At 44.6% G+C, this 18,685-nt stretch overlaps 2 long non-coding RNA genes across 2 annotated transcripts in view; both read right to left on the bottom strand.

Annotated features, from left to right (window-relative positions):
* The window catches only part of LOC110351235 (uncharacterized), a 53,562-nt gene extending 44,439 nt beyond the window's left edge, over positions 1-9,123 (bottom strand). Inside the window, exon 1 of the long non-coding RNA XR_002398404.4 lies at positions 9,000-9,123. This is a non-coding gene — a long non-coding RNA (uncharacterized lncRNA). The remainder of the gene's footprint in view (positions 1-8,999) is intronic.
* Positions 9,124-12,933: 3,810 nt separating this feature from the next.
* The window catches only part of LOC101799467 (uncharacterized), a 60,577-nt gene continuing 54,825 nt past the window's right edge, over positions 12,934-18,685 (bottom strand). Inside the window, exon 17 of the long non-coding RNA XR_011812161.1 lies at positions 12,934-17,001. This is a non-coding gene — a long non-coding RNA (uncharacterized lncRNA). The remainder of the gene's footprint in view (positions 17,002-18,685) is intronic.

Raw genomic sequence — 18,685 nt, 5'->3', positions numbered from 1 at the left:
GGCTCACGAAGAGCTTCATAAGCTTTACAGCTAGACATAAACCACAGCTGTGCAACATGACAGTACAAGTTTATTTCACTGAACAACTGCAGCTCAAGTCTTATCAGCTCATGCTAATTAGCTCACCAGCACAGCTTCCTAGCTTCCAACACCTACCTGTCCCAAATATCCCACCAACGCCCTGAAAGTGCAAAGCCTTCAGATGGACAGAGCTAGAAAAAAAAATACAGCATTGACACTGCACACACCTAACACCCTCAGGAAGGAGGCAAGTCTTAAAAGCAAGTCAATGAGATACATTTGCAGTCTAGAGAAGACTTTTCAATGTAGGTTATCAAATAAGGCCTTACATTTTAACCTGAACTGCAGCTGACAGACTTGCAGGTGTCTGGTCATTTCCCCAGAAAGGACTTTGGACCATTGCAGGTAAAGTCTCTTTACCTAAGTTTTCAGCCTGCTGTAAACTGCTATTCCTTATTACCACCAACATCCATTCCTGGCACGTAGCACTTCTCAGTACTGTCTTTGAGAAAAAAAAGTTATGCATGATGAATCTTCTTGTGACCTTTAGTGTAAACTTCCCAAAGCAAGAATGCCTGAGCTCCCTTGGCCAGCACGCACGCTCACAGCCGGCACAGCACCGGCTGAGACACTGCCCTTTGGGCTCACATCATTTATCAAGATAGGAAGCTGTCAGGCTCCTGCCTGACACGCACTGGCCCAGGAAAGGAAAGCAGTGACAGTTCACCTGAAAAAAGTAATAGGACACAGCTGGGTGTTTTGGTAGAAGAAAATTGATTTTTATTTTTATTTTTTTTTATAACCATACAGAAAACCAAGCACTACTCTTCTGCTTTGCCCAGTGAGTGAAGGCAGCAGTCCCCTCCCACAGCAAGTATCACCTGGAGCATCTCACACTGTTCGGGAAGGCTGCACCGTACACCTCAATTGACATTTGAAATACTTTACATTATGAAACCAGAACTACCTGGCTTAAACTTTTGAGTATAAAAGTTAAATCATTTCCTTTATGAAGGTATTTGGGATGTAAAAAATAGGTTCAATAACAAGTCAGTGCACTCCACTGGTTAGTGCATGTAACCTTGTCTATTGCCTCAAACTCACTCCATCCTTACAAAAACTTTGGAGAACAGAAACAAACAAAAAATGACAGTGCAGAGAGCAGAGGGGAGAGCAAAGGAAGGAAAGAGGAGTTCTCATCTCAAACAGATGGAGTGGCTGGAGCACAGATTCAGAGTTATTTCTGCAAGAACAATGAAGAGATTATTAAAAGCAGCCCATCTTATACTGTCACACTGATCCACAGGAGCCTTTCCTAGAAAATCTAGCAGCTTTCTTCCCCATTCTCAACTGACAACTTTCTGAAATCAATTCCACAAGTAACCACATCCTTTCCCTTGAGATCTTTCTTTCCTTCTGTTCCAGTCTTACCCTGGACATGGCTTCAATGGGGCACTCAACCTGCCTCATACCACCTTATTACTCCCTAACAGCACAAGCAGTGGTCATCCTAGGACTTTTCCACTCTATTTCAGTGCATTGACTGACAACCTAATGGCAGAAGCACATAGCAAAGCATTTCCCAGCGCTCAGATGAAGTGTTGGAATATAAAGACCATGAACATCAATTGCGAAGTTTCTGCATAACTGAGCACAATAGATTTGACATTTCAATCACATTAACACACGACACAGATCTGCTTGACTGACAGTCTTTGATTTGACTGCTGAATCTCACCTTAACTGCTTCAAGTTCAAGGCTAGTATACATTTTGTATACACATATTGTCTGTCCTTGCTAAAGTTGAGCCCAGTTTCTCCTGAATTGAAAGCCAGGGTTTTAATGGACTGCAGAAAAAAAAAAAATCAGACCCCCTTGATTAGGTATGATGAGACTCTGCAGATAAGACCTGCAAAATGCAGTTACCAGCAAGACAAAGTAGTTACTTAAGAGAAAGACATTCACCTTTGCTTCATAAATCCCTAAGGTGCAGACTTTTCTCAGACTCCTGATCAACTGCTCCATCAATTGTATTCTATCAAAAAGGAGGAAATTATGATCCAGACGAGGGATTTGCTTTTATGCCTGTTATCATCCTGATGGGAACCCAAGCTATGCTTACAAGTTGCTAAACTTCTCACCCCCTGTGTCATATGCTAAATCTACACTTAGTAGAACAAGACCTTGTATAAGCAGCACAATTTATTACTGAGGGATTTTGAAGTGACTTTCACTTCCCATAGTTGGAGGGCTACCTTTCCAAAAAGATTTAAAGCTTTTCAGATAAGATTTTCTGTTTACACAGAGGAGCAGAGCAAAGGACACATTCCCCTTTTTGCTCCCCCAACCACACTGATTATGATATATGGCAGGTGGTGAAAAGCAATTTCTAAGAGTAACAAATGTGCTTTTGCTCAGGTCCTCACCTGAGGAAAACTGCATTGCCTGCCTACCACAAATAGCTTTGCCAGGTTCCAGTTTAAGCAGCAAATTGCACAGTTATCGAGGCATTTCACATGGCTTGCACCCTCACTCATGTCAAAAACATGGCATCTTTATTTGGGTCTTCCAGAATGCACCAAAGAGGTAAATGGCAAGTCTCAGCAGCTTCAGGGCAACTTTGCTTGCCACATCTGAACATTGCCTTAGGTATTTTCTTAATATCACTTCATAAAAATTTCAGGAATGCTCTAAGGGTCTGAAACTTCAAGCTCCCCAAGGAATTTTATCTTTTCAATTGAATAGGAAGGTCTACCAAAGATTAGGACTCGAGGTTTGGTGTCATAGATGTCGCCCTACCACAATCCTGGCACACAACTGTGTACTAACTCCACGAGAAACAAAGGCATAAGATGTGCAAGACCAACCTTGGACTTTGCTCCTTAAAATAAAGAGCTTAAATACTATCAAGGTGCCTTCATCTGTCAAGAGCGGTCTATGGATCACAAAGGAATTGCCTCAGAGGCATAAATACCATCCATACTTCTGGCCTCTGTCCAAGCCATTGACCTCTTTACAGCATGTGTGGCAGAAGGGATAAATGTAGCCAGCCCCTGACACGTCCAGGCAAACCTCTCAGGTATCCAAACCCAGGCTGGGACCCTATAGGGACTATAGACACCTCAGCAGACATAACCTCTGGAGACAACACATCAAGAAAAACTTCAGGAGGCACCCGAGCCTCTGGTAACTCCATTTTTTTTTCTAGAGCTGCCTTACTGCAGGCCAGATCCTATCAAGCTGCGGAGCCAACCCATCACCAGCCCTCTTTGTGACAAACAGCATCATACGTAGTGTCATAAGACAGGTCTGATGGTCAACTGACTTCTGTGATGGCCTCTCTTGCTTGAAAACACAACCTAGTGGTGGTTCTCTACACTACTGAGCTGCAGCTACCCTCCTGCATCTTGTGACCATCCCTGCCTCGTGCCATCCGCAGCCTTCATAACTGAATTTTCATATCAAAATGCTTTTGTAGCAACTCCCCAGCCTACTGCCCGTTCTGAGAGGGAAGCCACAAAAAAAGTTAACAGCTCACAGCCACCTCCCTGCCCTGTGACACACAGGGCTCATCCTAGCAAAGCTCCAATAACAAAGCTATAACAGCATTTCGTTATCATATAAGGGGCCCTCTGAGACATCAACATTAGACTTTTCATCAAGACTATCTTTAACATGCAACAAAGGAAAATGTTTCCATTCACAATGGCAAATGTTTACCACACTTGGCTGCAGAAAGTTACCCCAGCTGTTACCCATAGGCCCAGGGGAAAAAATATCAATAAGCAGCTATTAAATCTTCCACTGATGCCTCAGCAATCTCTGGTTATGTTCCCATTCTGCAGGGTAAGTACATGCACAAACAGAAGAATAAAATCCATTGCTCTCCATGGGACTATTCAGACCCTGACTTGGTGCTCTGGAGGAACAGAGGCAATATTTGTGAACCACAACTGATGAGAGAGGCAGAAGGATGAGATGAAAGAAGGGAAGAACTAGAAGTCCTCTGAAGGGAGCAGTGCTCAGCTCCTCAGCCATCAGTTCTCCAGATTTCACTCAAGGAAAATGAAGAGCGAATATATCCACAAAAAGATTTAATTTGTTTCATGCTCTTTTTCTTGGCAATTCCTTGGTAAAAGGTGATAGGGCTCATATGAACGATCCATCCACTCAAAAACTCTTTGAGCCAATGTTTTCACAAACAGCAGCTTGATCAATTTGCCTGAAGATTTGGGGATTTTCAGGTTAAATGCAATCCTTAAGATATAGCACACCCTGAGAAATTAGCTCTTCTGGAAATTATTGAATCCCTCGCTACTTTTCTAAAATCATTCTGTGCTGCAAGTGCCAGCAATGGATTATACAACATCTTGAGAACAGACATGAAAATAAATGGAAAATTCACCTTAAAATTGTTTCTGCCTGCCAGAAAACCTGCTATCTTGCACCACTCTGCTCAGGTCTTCTTTGTTTCAGTTGTTCTTTTTGTAGTCACACAAAGAGTATTTGCATATGGATAACAAAGCAATTTTTTCCCTAGCTTTTTTTAGTCTTGTTTTATTATTGACCCTGATAAGCCTGGAAAACAAAAGTCACACATTGCTCCAGACACAGCAAGCTATGTAGGCATCATCAAAAAAATCCTATAAAGCACTACTAAGTACCTTGAGTTTTTGTCTGTCTTTTGGTTGTTTAACACATCCCCCACCACCCCCTTTTGGCAAGGTTCCCTTTCCATAAGTTCTGTTTTTCTGCATCTTTGTCTGCTGCCAGACTCAGTCCCAACAACTTCCAGAGCCATTTTTGCCATGTCATTATGTGAACGTTCTGTAAAATCTGTACAAATCTGAATCCTTCAGTTTGGGCGCAATTTCCTCTTTTCCATCTCCAGCACATGATTTCCAATGCCTCCATGAGTTCTTGAAATGCCTGAACGAGTGCATGTTAGACTCTTTTTAAAAGAAAAAAAAACTTAGTCTTGGAATAATCATTTGTCTCCCAACAAAAGAAACCGAAGAATTCCTGTACACTATGGTGGCCAAACAAGAAAGCCACCGGGATGAAAAAAATCATTAAAGCAATCTTCAGCTTTGCTGTGGGCACAGCCTTTCACAGATCTCACTGTAGACATGACTATTCCAAGAATCTTGTTTTATGTCACTAACCACTCCAAACACATGCATGGACAACACATGTTGAACAAAATGGTTCATATGGCATCCCTTACACTCAAGTGGAGCTGACTCTTCAGACACGTGCTGCAAGATGAGGAACTACTGGGCACAGGTCCATTGCTGACCTCTGATGGTCAGACACAGACTTACATGGACAGGGGCAGCATCCTGGGCAAGCTGGAAGGACCCTCCAGATGAGGAGCAACTCCTGAACTGCTTGCCTAGACATCAAGCAAGGAGTTCAGAGTGAATAATCCACCTTGGAAAGCACTCTGCTTTAACCTCACCATCTCATCTTTGCAGAAACCAGTTTGAGCACAATCTTGGATCATACATGTAGGATGAGGAAGAACCGCAAGCCAGTGGGGTAGGATCATCCTTGAAAATGAAGCTGAGGGTCCCACATGATGTTCAGACTTCACCCAACCACAGCAAATACATTCACAACCCACTGGTGTCCATTTATAAGGTATGGGGAGACCTCAGCCTTCAGACCTCCAGTCTGCTACATCAAGTTCAACAACAGCAGCACTGAAGGTACCAAAACCTCCTGCCTCAGCAGCCACAGTCAGCTCAGCAGCTCCAGATATGAACACAAACCAGGGCCAGCATGACTGATAATTAGACCTGGTCATAATCAGTGTTTATTCACTGCAGAACAACACACCAGAAACAGGAAATATGTGGTGGAGGGAGGCACTGGAGAAAGGGCGAGATGTTTCAGACCAACTGCCTCTGCCCCACCCTACTTCTTTCCCCTCCCCAAAAGTCATGGGAGCTAAAATAACATTTCTTTCAGCAAATGTCAGATGGAGGAACTTTCATGACTCATCAGCTGTTGTTTTAGCCTGCGAGGGACTATAAATTACACTAATTAGAACATGGTATTTTTCTTGCAGTTATACAAAACACTGTCTCTTCCTGTGACATCTAAGAGCAGAGCCATCAAGCAGGAGCGTGCTCGGTACATGTTTTAACTAGAATCCACAATTCACTTGCATGAAAAATCCTCCTAGCAGCAAATTGGTGAGAGCTGGCAGAGTGCATCAAGAAAGCTGTGCTGAATTATGAGAGGAGGGAGAGTAAATTAGCGGCCAATCAAACCTGCCCAACAAGAAATGGAGCCATTCCTTACTGTCAAGGACTACAGCACCAGTATCACTTTCACTCTGAGCAGAAAAAAAAAAAAAAAGGTAATTTACAGGGTCTTCAGTCACACACACCACCAGCCCATGCAGGTAATAAGTTTAGCAGTTGGGATTGCATGTGTTTTGGGAGCAGCTTATTTGCATTTAGCCACATACACACATGCACAATCTTGGACAAGCCAAACAGAAAAGCCTGGATATAAGCTGTCACTTCAGCTCTCAAGCCTGAATTATCCCAGCAAAGTAAAAGCAAGGATTTATTCAGACCCCAACATCCCAAATCTGGCAATTACAACAGCCTCCTGCAGAGACACTGCCCTGGCTCACCTTCCAGCAAGATTCCTTCAGAGCCAGATAAAAAAAGGGATTTTTCTGCTGCATGTGCAGTATGGAGCCCCAGCCCATACACCCCCACCTTGGGGTCTGTATGTGAACAATGCACTCACAGGCACATAACCGATGAGCCCAGGGCCGTGGGGCAGGCTGGAGGTGGATAGCAAGCAAGGAGGGACCTCCAGCCTTGGCCAACAAGTTGTCAGCTAGATCTAGTCACACATTTTTCCATGGAAAATTGCTTTCTTCCCAGAGAGAGAGTGACTTTTCTCAAAGCAGGACTGTTGTGTTTCTTGTTTTAACGAGTTTATCAAGTTCAGCACTAGCTACTTCGATTTTCATAAAAATCTCATGTACCGCTGCCTAGGCTGGCAAAGACTAGGATATCCCCATTATGTATTGCCACCAGGCTTTTCAACAATGTGAGATAAAAACAGAAGATAAAGCTTTAAAAAAATAGTATCATTGAAGTAGCAAAGCCACTACACAACCCATAGCATATCCCTGCCTCCAGAAACTCCCAAGGCAAGCAACAGGAGTAGAAGGAGTCTGTTTGCTTGTGCTCTGCATGGAGATCGCAGCCCAGGAGCTGGAGGGGAGCAGCAAGGCCCAAATCCCCAGAGATTATCTCTGTGCTAAGAAATGCAAGCCTTTGGCACCAGCAAAACCCATTGGAGTGTTTCCCCAGCTGTTGGGAGCAGGGGCCTGCAGGGGTCCCTCGCACTGCTCTGTGCAAGGCACCGCCACAGCCAAGAGCAGCTGGAGCCCAAGTGCTTGAGAGCAGCTGCTCCAACAGCCCCCCTCCATCCCGAGCTGGGGGGCACAGCAAGATGGGCCCAGCTGCCTGCAGATGCCTCCCCTGGGGCCGGCCCCGTGCCCTGGCACCCAAAAGGACGCTCACCTGCCTGCCACCTCGGGGGAAAGAAGCAGCCCCCTTCCCCTCGCCCTTCCTGCTGGAGTTAGCAGCTTGAGTGCAGCAGTATCTGGCGGACATCTGGCCACTTGGATTTCCAGACAGTGACTCATGCACACATCCTGGGACAGCAGAACCTGTGGTATATGACCAAAGGTCCCACTCTCCCTTGATTTTGCAAGCTTTAATTTGCACCTGAGCCTCTTTCAGGCCAAATGAGCAAGGGGCTGGTTTGGGTATTACACTCACCCCCCCAGAAACAGCCCTTCTGGCAGGGCAGCAATGCACCAAGGGGATCACGCAAAGGGCCACAGGGGGTTTGAACACATAGCTCCACAGGCCAGGGCGCCACCGAGGGAGCCACAACATACATTAGAAAATGAATTCCTTAAGCAGAATACAAGCAGCAGGGGAATGAGTCAGAAAGTTTGTTTCTGCTGTTTGCCATAAACCACCCAGGTGCAACACAGACAAATCTCCTGAGCAAACGAGGTCACCAGCACCTCAGCTGGGGTTAGCAGAGAGCAGATCCTCACCCCCCACATCCTTCTGACACAGTGCATTTGTCCACTAACTATCAGAGCCTGAAGTGCCCTGATCTAGAGTAACGCATCTCAGCTAGGGGATTGTGAAAGGCTGAATAGGACGCTGCTAGGTGCTGGAAATATCATTTCTGTAAGTACAGATGTTGCTACTCCACTGCTAGCCAAGATCTACATCATCTTTTTGAAGCATGTGCAAGTGTAAATGGGTCCAGCATTCTCTCACTGGGGTTTTTTAACTCTTAGTTTTAAAATAAACAGAGGTAAAAAATAAATAAATAAATAAATAAACACAATTTTCAGACCCTGTTAAGGTATTACCACCCCAAGGAGGCAGAGATACACTGTGCTGTAAGGTGTCTGCATGCTATACGCACCACAGCAGGACAGAGAGAGGCACAGCCAGGTAAAACTACCCAAAACCCAGGGTACATTTGTCCTCCCAAAGGGCTCCTTCAAAGAGAACAGAGCCCATAGACTCCCTTGCCACCCCCCAGTCCCACCCTGCTCTTGCAAAAGACCCTCAGTCTCCTCTGCATGAGGCTCACTCAGTGAAACAGACAGCATATGGCATCCCACAATCAGCTGTATGATCTCATCTTGTCTGACTGCTATTTTTACAGCTTGTTATTAATAAGCATAAACCAGGAATGCGAGGTGCTGTCACGTTGGGTATTCACACGCTTGCAGCCCAGATGTTGCTTTATCAGGATTACACATTGTGGAGGGGCCACAGGGAGCCGTGTGCAGGTTATACAGCTTGTTCCCAGCTACAAGGAGCACATTGGTGAGACAGAAACAGAGCAACAGACCCATCCTCAAATTAAAGAAAATGACCTTTTAACAAAACTAGAGCGTTAGGCCTACCTTGGTGAAGTGGGGGAGGACAAACCAGGATTTCCAGCACAAACAACAGCCAGAAGGAGACACAAAACCCTGGCAGTGGGGCTGGAGAGGTATATATACCCTGGGTGGGGGTGTCAGCAGAACAGCTGAGCTCCATAACCTTCATGATGTCCCTCACTCCTGCTGGCTATCACCTCCTTACTGCACTGGCAGAGGGGAGATAAACTGGGGGCACCTGGTAGGGGGCCACAGCTGTGAAGCACTTAGCCCTGCTCTCACCTTTGCCAGACCCATCCAAAATTGTCACTGACTTTAGGTCCTCGCTGCCAGTAAACCCCGGAGCTGGGCTTGGATGGTAATTAGTGCAAGCTTCCAGCCTCATAGTATTGGTAAGGGGAAGTCTGCTCCTGAAACCATGAGTAGGTCTGACCTGCTGTTTCGTGGGCTGCACAGACACGGTATAATGAGTGCAGAAACATTCAGATGCCCAACAGGGGCTGCGTCCATGCCACTAGGCAGGGTGGTGTCTAGAGCATTCTCTCAAAGACAGCATTAAGGTCCCATCACTACATGAGTTTGAAGTCCATGTGTCGTCCATCAATTTCTTTTAGCCCGGATGGACATACAAATTGCTGGGGTCACTGCAGCCCTATCTTGGCTGGTTTTCCCCCACCAAAAAAAAAAAAAAAAAAGACATCTTGCAGAAAATGTCCCAAGAGAGGCTGCAACAAGCCCACTTTGACCGAAGACACACTGGTCGACTCTCTGACCTCATGATCTGCTCTCATTAAAAAGTCAGCCCTACCCCATCATGTGCTCAAGTGTTTTACCTGGAGATATGGAGAACAAAATATCTTTGAAGTCAGCAATATCCAGAGGAAGAACAAAAGGGGGAAAGTGCCCTCCAGCACACACAAGGCAGCACGCCAATGAAGGAGAAGTATCTGGCAGCCTGGCAGGTGTGGAGGGCACAGGTATATGACTGAGACATTGAGGCGGTTTCCACTCAAACCCCTGCAGTCACTCAAGCAGCAGATTAACCCCTGGGTGCAGAAATATCTGCTCACATGCTATGTACAGCCTTCCAGAGACACAGAGCTGGAGACAGGCTCAAGAGGAAGGAAGTGAAACGCTTCTCACAGATGATGACCAGAAATAAACATCCAAGGCAGGGGCCTCTGAGCCTGCTGCAAAAGGATGGGGAAAGAAAAAACGAAAAATGGGTCAGCGAAGGCAAAGTGTTGTGCCTCCTCTCTCTGGTCAATCAGATACCTCTGCATCCTCTCCTGCAAATCCCTAGGCCTGAGAGCTGAATCCACGTGAAGCTCTCGTTTCATCCCCATCTGAGCTGGCGTGAAGTCTGGGGCTGATTTCACGGGGCAACCATGCATAGTATCTCCTGCTGCTGGGATAAGGTAACAGGGGAAGACAGAGACATGGCAAAACCACATCATGCTCCTGGCATGATATAAAGTGCCTGGGGAAACCGAGGAAGGAGCACGATGCAAGGACTTCTTGTCGAGAAGCTCCTGGATGAGTTCCAGCCATGGAGACCAGCTAGGGCAGCCGGTGGGTGTAGAGAGCCAGAATGAAGAGGAACAGGAAAGACAAAATCTGGATCCATAGGATGACTTTCTTCCAGTCACAAGGCCTTGAAGGGAAGAGGGAAACCTCAGAGGTCCCACAGTGCTTCCCTCCTTCCCTCTCCAGCACCTGCCTGTCCCTGCTCCTGCCGGGGAGCCAACCCCAGGAGGCCATCTCCTCCTCTCGCCCAGCTGGAAAACACACTGGGGAGGGATCCTGGTTTTGAGAACAGAATGGGGCTGCTTAATGCACTATTGTTCAGTGCATAATTGCTTCCTTTCTTCCCCTCACTTCTGATAAAAACAGGGGCAATTCCTTCTAGCTGGAGGCAGCCTCCTCCAGGTTCTTACTTAAGTCCTTAAAGAGAGACTTTGCAAGGAAATAATTGCTGCCTTTATACTTCAGAGTCTTAACAAATATCTTTAGACCTCATTTCAACACTTAGTGGGTTTTATTTAGGTGTTGAAGGGATTGCCTTTTTTTTATTTTGTTTTTATTTTAGCTCCTGCAGTCTTTTTTTTTTTTTTTTTTTTTCCCTTTCTGTTTCTTTTTCCTCTTTCAATCCCGGAAAGAACATATGCATTTATAAAGTCAATTCAGAACTATTTTTAGGTTCAACGTTGTGCAAATTTAAAATTACTTCCAACAGTAATGTTTAATTCTGAAAAATAAGGTGCTTTGGATCAAATTAAATAAGGCTTTTAAGTAAGAAATATTAGTTTATCCCCAATATATTCCTGCTTAATGCAGGCTAAAATTTATATCCTGGTTCTGAAGGACTAAATTGTCCATCAAATTCTTTAGTAAACCTATAAATATCTCAGAAGGTGAGGAGGTCTCATCAGCTCAACACAGCCAGCGAATGATGGGGAAACTTCAGAGAAAAATGGCTTTAATAAAGCAAATATGGTTTCAGTGAATGGTGAAAGGACTCACAATAACAGCACTTACCCGATGCTCTTTCTCATGCATGGAAAAAAAATGCACGTCTGTATTCAGTACAAAAGGGAAGATGAAGGAAGGTGCAGCCCTTACTGACCCAGGAGGAGAAGACACCAGCTGTGTCCTTTGAGACAGGGCTGGAGCCCATCCACCAGGGTCTGGGGTGGACTAAAAGAAGAAAAAAAATAATCCAGACATACAGTATCACTTTGCTGCACAAGGACACATGCTTTTACCTTGTATCAAAGTGCATAAATTGGATTTCTCTTTAACCTGAGGAAAGAGACTGGAAATGGTAGTACCATCATCACAAGGATGCTGAAAAGAGTGACTGGACTGGCAGTCTCCAGCACGGCTTGGTTTTAGGGCTCTCCTGGACAAATGAGGATAGGCATAGCAACACCCAACATTACAAGATTAGGTTTTTGGAAGACCCCCATATAACAAAAAATTGAGAAATGCTGAACACACATATTCCATACCATGTAAGTAACCCAAAATCACAGAGCACCACATGCACTGAAGACTGAGAGGGAGAAAGACCTGTATGAGATCTGACTCTTGACAACCATAAACTATCTAGCAGACTGGCAACGTGTCTTTTTTTTGGTCTTTTTTTCCCCCAAAGAAGTCCCAAAGCCTATGGGCTGCGTGTTGTCATCAGCAAGAGCTGGGGAAGATCACCTGAAGTTTAGGGTTGGCTAGAGCCCATGTGAAAAGCAGGAAAATAGTCTGACATAGAAAAGGGAGATGTGAAAAATCAAGACGAAATCACACGAAGTTGGAGAAAACAGACTAAGTCTTTTTCCAGGGCTCCCTCTCCAGCCAACACACAAGTTCAGAGTCAAGCAAATATTTCCCAGCACCTCTGTCTGTCACTTCGGTTTTGCATCCTTATCAGCTGTGGATTGACCCCGTTACATTCCTCCTGCTCTCCAAAGGGCCAGGAATAAATCACACAGGCATGGTTTGAATGCCTGAGACTTAAGCTCGTGCTTAAAGTTAAGCTTGTGGTTAAGTGATTTGCTGGTGAATTTAGGCTCTGGAGTATTTGGCCAAATTGGGCCTAATGGGTTTGTCCCGGTGGAGTAGTCAGATTTGTAGGAAAGCTTAAGAAAATAGTTCTTAAATAAATCACATAATTTCAGAGGTTCAGAAAAGTATGATTTTTTTTCTGCTTCAGGTATAGTTTTGCAGGGAGGGTGGTCTTATTTTATCAGGTGAACATATCTTTGTTACATACGTGGACAATTTATACCTGCAAACTGCACCAGCTCTTTCTCTCCTCCCTCCCCAGCACACAAGTCCAAATAAGTGTTCCTCACAAATGTATTGGCAGAACAAAAGGTTCTTCATGAACAATATATTTATTGTTCACATTTAGAAAAATAAATACATTTTTAAAACATCCAAATTGAACCAAGGGAGTTGGGGGGAGGGGTATAAAGAAGGGATTAGTTTTCCTACCATAACACCTTCTTAAATTAACATTATTACTAAACAAAGGCACGTCAGAAGACACTTTTAATTAAATTGATTTATGGGAGAATTCAATGGATTTCTGCCAGTTTACACCAGGAGAGATTTTGACCCTAGGTGATTCTGTGTGTGGGAGAGATGTGTACCTCTCAGATAGGGGCTTCAGGGGGATCTTTCTGTTTCAATTTTAGATCGTCAATCTCTATTCGTGCTTATCATACAGCAAATCCTTGAGGTACCTTTACAGTTTGATCATAGATTGTCCTCGCTTGAGATGATTCTTTCTTTAAATAACAAAAACCTGAAAAAGCCAAAACTTGTATATGTTTGCTTGTTATGAGCATTTTGTAGGGGTTGAAGGTAGAGAAGCGTCTCACCAGATTGAAAACTTTTCCTACGGTGACCAGCATTGAGTAGAGAACAGTATGGAGGAGCACATGAAGGCATTGCACAGGAATACCTCTGCATGGCTTCTCTTAGAAAATTCAATTCATTCTGTGGACATTTTTCCCCTATCTAAGCAGCTCTTCACATCTGTCAGCTTCTCTCACCCAGCCTTCTCCCCAAGACCCTCCTGCTTTTCCAAAAGAGGTCCTTATAATCCTCAGCAACCCCTTCATCCTCTCCACTTCAAACCACTTCAGAAATGTCTGCCCAGAGCCTGTCCCTGGTACCACAGCCAGCTAAAAGCAGACCGTGTGGGTGAGACCAGATGTCCTCTCACCCTATCTGCAAGCCTCAGATCCTGGAAGCTGCTCTTCTTTGTGCCATTGTGAGGCAGATAGTCATCTTGACCCAGGCCCATAGGTTGAGAAAAAATAAATAAAAATGCAATCTGCCAGCACCAACTGGACTTATGGGTTAAGCCAATGTAGAAATGTGAAGAATGACTGCAGCAGGTCTCGCCAGGTAGGCCAGAAGCCAGCTGATGTCTTGAGTGGTTGTTTTCCTGCAGCTGCCTTCGTTCCTGCTGGTAGACCTGTCCAGCTTCTCCAGGAGAGCACAGAATAATTCCTTGCTGTGCTTCATCCCTTGGCAGCCACCTGAGAGCACAGCAGAGGGTTTAAGCAGGTACCTTGGTCCCTGCTGCTTCTCAGATCTTCTCATGCACAAGCTGCAGCTCAGGCTTTATGCCAGGGTTTATGGCCATTGCTGTAGGATTGCAGTGGGACACTTACATACACATCAGGTAAAAAAGATGCAGGCTTTCTGCTCCTTACCAGCAGTCTCCTTTCTCCCTTCTCCGTCTTAAATTCCTCTTCCACTCTTGCTGGGAAAAATGCTGGGTCTGTGCATCACAAACCTCGTCCAGCAGAACATCCAAACAATCCATGAGAAGACGCCTTGGACTCTGTTCTCTCTGCTGCAGCCAAGGTCTCATTGACTGGTGGAAAAAAGCACTGAAAAGCCTTGCTCTGTTGCTACATGTGATTTGCATATCACAAAGCAGAGAGCTGCAGACTTCAGGGCCATTACAAGGTCCCAAAACCTATTCTGCACCTGTTTTTGGCACCAGCCAAAAAGGGCATGCACTAGTCCAGGAGGAAGAAGACAACACTAGATCAGGTCACTCTCTGAAAATTAAGGTCTTTTTTTTTTTTTTTTTTGACGGTGTTTCTTCACTCCATTGTCCTGTTAATGTCTCATCCACACAGAGAAGCAGCTCTGCTATTTTCTTGGAGTCCATCCCAGCACGCTGGCTGTAACTCTCTGCTCTGTTTTTGTTCCCTCGTATTGAACCGATGACGTGCCCCACCGTCTTCATCAGATATAACTTTTGTCACCCTGTTTGATGGCGGTCTGAACAACATGATCCTTTCCCTCACTGGAGTTAAAAGACTTTATGACTTGGATCAGTTCCACCCACTGTCCAAGACTGATACAAACAGGGAGTGCATTGACTTTTGTTAAAATTTTACATTTGTTAAGCTTCTGCTGCATGTCCAGCCCATTCACCTTCCTGACACACAATCGAGTTTCCTCTCTGCATACTACACAAGCAGGCAACATACACCCAAAAAATGCAGAAATAATCTATTGATCCTGAGCTTTCAGAAACATGTATGTGCAGAAGCAAGGAGAAAACATTTCCTCTTTCCAACCTTCTCTTGGGCAAACAGGTTTTGGTGCGAAGAAAGTACACACACAGATTCTCGTAACACCATTGCTGTCATCCTGGAGAGGCAGGGAGGAACAGTAGATTAAAAGTCTTCTTGTTTCTTTTTTCTGAATGCTTTGTTCCCTCCCTAGGCTCTCACCTGCAGCTGGCAACAAGCTGAAAGCAGACCTGCAGGGGCAACCTCAGCAAGATTTGCCATGCGAGCACAGCCAAGCCTCCAGACAAATTCCCAGTTCTTTCACTCAGCTGTTCCTCTCTCCACATGACTGGATGTTGCCTCTCAAAAGTGACTCATTACAGAGGCATTTTGCATTTTTGGGGGGTAGATACAGCTACTCATTATGTGTGTGTAAAACACTTAGCACAATGGGCTGTGATCCCTGTGGGTTGGCTGTAGGCTCCGCTCCAAAGCAAACACATAACCCCACCACACAGCCCTGCAACTCACATAAGAACCTGTGAATTTTTTTGGCACCAGAAGGGATCACGTTGAAGTGCAAAGCTCCTGCATTTTAAAATGCCCCTGGATTTGGCCATGCATCTTTTCAGGACCTCCACATGCACACACATCAAGTTACACAGCTTGATCAGAGGGCCATATGGTGTGGGGGAAAAGGAGATATCTCAGGGAGAAAAGTATAACTATGGCCAGAATATACATATACACAGTTGCATTCCCATATTTGCTGCTAAAAGATGATGTATAAAGAGGATTTAGAGGTGATTTGTACTGGAGACACTCAGAAAGAGTGAGGCATTGCTTTTGCTAAGAGGAATCAGGTTTAAGTTATCCAGAGGAAACCTGTCAACACCGCTCTTATCAAGTGCCGAAGGATCACTCCTCTCCTGAAAACAAGATTCTGCTTTACTTCGAGCCTTGGAAATTATTTAGTATTTTTCCTGTTTTCCTTGTTTTAAGAATGCAATAAGTAACTGAGCATTTTGCAACTACATACTTATTCAAGATAAAGAATTATTTTTATTTATACAGCAATTTGTATGTGGACAAAAATAGCTTTTTCTGAACAACTTTAAGAAGTTTCATCTTCTTGGCTCTTTGGAACAGTACAGAGCAGGGCACTAAAACTTTTAAAACAAAAGATTTTTTTATTTTTTTTCAATGAAACATCAGGACATGAAACTCCAAACCCAGTGAAATATTGAGTTATGCAATAATGCTGTAATGTCTCTGCTTCTTCCAAATAAGCATTGGATGAAATGGGCACAGTCCTGGAGTGCTCTGAGCCTGTGACAAAGCCTTGCTCTCCACCTTTAGCTCCCTGGGCACCACGGATGAAGGCAACATGAAGCTGAGGCCATGGAGGGCACTGGCAGAGGAAGGCTGCAGCACTCAGCACTGAGACCTCAGGGAAAGCAGAACCATCCTGCACAAAGCAGAATTAGCCAAGACCTTGCCTTGAAAAGCAGGCCGCCAGCTAAAAAAGAGTTAAAGAGTATGAATTTTCATTCGGAGCAAATGATGTTCTTGGAATATATGAAACATCTATTACCAGACATCGATTTCTACCATATGGCAAATGCATTACTTTCTCTTCTAAATACACTTGCAGCTACAGGCTCACACCTCGCTGTCAGCTATTACACTGTGACAGAGAAGTCCGCTTTGATGAAACGCATCGGTCTGGCAAGCTGAGGGTGTTCAGACGGCGGTACGAACGCGGGGACTCGCTGTTCTCATCCAGTCCCTGTCTCTGAATTACACCACGCAGCCTGCAGTGCATCCGTGACGAGGGAACGTCTTCAGCCAAAGTGTCGCTGTGATTAAGCAAGCTAATTCAACTCAGATAAGTTCTTCAAATCATTTCTAAAGCTCCAAGCAGGCTTTCAACGAGGATTTGTTTTGGCAGGTCTCAGTCTTTTCTATCTCATCATCATATGCTGCAATGGAAAAGAAAGATTTCAGGGCTCTCTTTCCTGGCTGTTAAAACAGGAGGGAGGCCTCTCAAATTCATTTGCAGTTCACAGGTTGGAAACATCTGATCTGAGCAGCTCAGTTGGTTTACATTTCTTATTCTCAGCAAGAAATGCATCAGGAAAACTGCCCTGCAATATTTTCAGTGTAGCTGGAAGCAAGGTCCGCTGGATTTCACTTCTTAAGGTACTTCCAGCTTAACCCCTCTGAATGGATAACATTCAGAAGAGCAGAAGAGAAGCAGAGCACAAGTCACAGAAATTCTGGACAGCACAGATCCAGCTTCAAACAGGTGGTTTTTTTCTAAGCAAAAAAATATGACATCCAAATGTGTCTCCTAGTGACTCAATTTGGCCCAACTACACAGAAAAATCTTGTCTGTTTTTCTCTGGCTCGTGCCTCTAAACCTGCTAAGTACCTTTCCCTTGTTATTGCCATCAGCCTTGCCTAGGACTTACACTGCGATCAGATTCAGAGTTTTGATGTGACCTTCTAAAGTTTAATCTCCTTCCTCCCTGACAGCACAATCATAATTATTGATATTAGCTGACATGCACTTGCTGATTAAATCTAAAATAAATACTAATTGCCAATGCATCATTAAAAAGCAAAGACAGCATCTGACTCCAGGTCAAGTATGGGCAAAGATCCAGTCGCAATTAAAGAGAAACCCTGCCTTGGCAATGAATTTGGTAGGGCTAGCACCTTGCAGGTTGTTCGGGGAGATTTCGGGAATCTCTGTGATGGCAAAAGTCTAAAAGCTTCTATCCTTGTGGGGCAACACACCAAACATGTGCACTTTTAGTGCAGCACAGCTGAGTGAGCTGCCTAAGGCCAGGACAACATGAAACAAGTCCACTGCTGTTCAGTTCAACCCCATGCGCCATCTCTGGTACTGATACCCAGCCTATAAAGACAATATTCACCCTAAGGGGTCTGCCTCTGCACTAGTGTGGGCACAGGATGAAAGCTACATGCATAGTTTCATGATGCTTTCTGGACCTGTTTGCCCACCACGAGTTGTGCTGCGTCCCAGCGTCCCGACGTAAACGTCGAACGGGCTCAATCAGCAACAAAAAAAATCCTAGCGGCCCTAACAGCTTGCATCCGTGTTTGGCTCTTTTTTTTTTTTTTGTTTTCTGAAGCTTTTTCTTGTCTTTTAATAAGGAGTTCAGGCCCATATCTCTCTCACCCCAAAGCTGATCCAGCCACTTACGGGATTCTCAGTGAGATCATTCAGGAAATATTTCCAGTTGGAGGTCTTTGCTTGGGGATTTTTTATTTATTTTGTCCTGTGCTTGGCATAAGTTACAGGTGCTTTTCCTATTTTGGATGGAAATGATATTAAGCAGTATTCCTAAAGGTCCTTTTGGCTTTTTTTTTTTTTTTTTTTTAATTTGCCAAAAAAGCTTTTGAAGGAACATCCTCCCCTGGCCCCCAGTCTGACAGGATTCCCTGACCTGCATAACGCTGTCCAGATTGAAGCATGAGAAACATTTCGAAAATGAACTATGCTGAAGTCTGGGAGTTATTAGCTGCCAAGAAATCCCAAAAGCTTTTAAACCTTGTTTGCAGCTGCAGAGGAGGAAACCTAGGTGCTATTCTTAGAGGAATTGAACAGGAACTGTAAATTCAAGGCAACTCGCTGCT

The sequence above is a fragment of the Anas platyrhynchos genome, chromosome 11 (assembly GCF_047663525.1).
Source record: "Anas platyrhynchos isolate ZD024472 breed Pekin duck chromosome 11, IASCAAS_PekinDuck_T2T, whole genome shotgun sequence".
NCBI classification, from domain to species: domain Eukaryota; kingdom Metazoa; phylum Chordata; class Aves; order Anseriformes; family Anatidae; genus Anas; species Anas platyrhynchos.
This window is presented reverse-complemented; position numbering and strand designations above follow the sequence as displayed.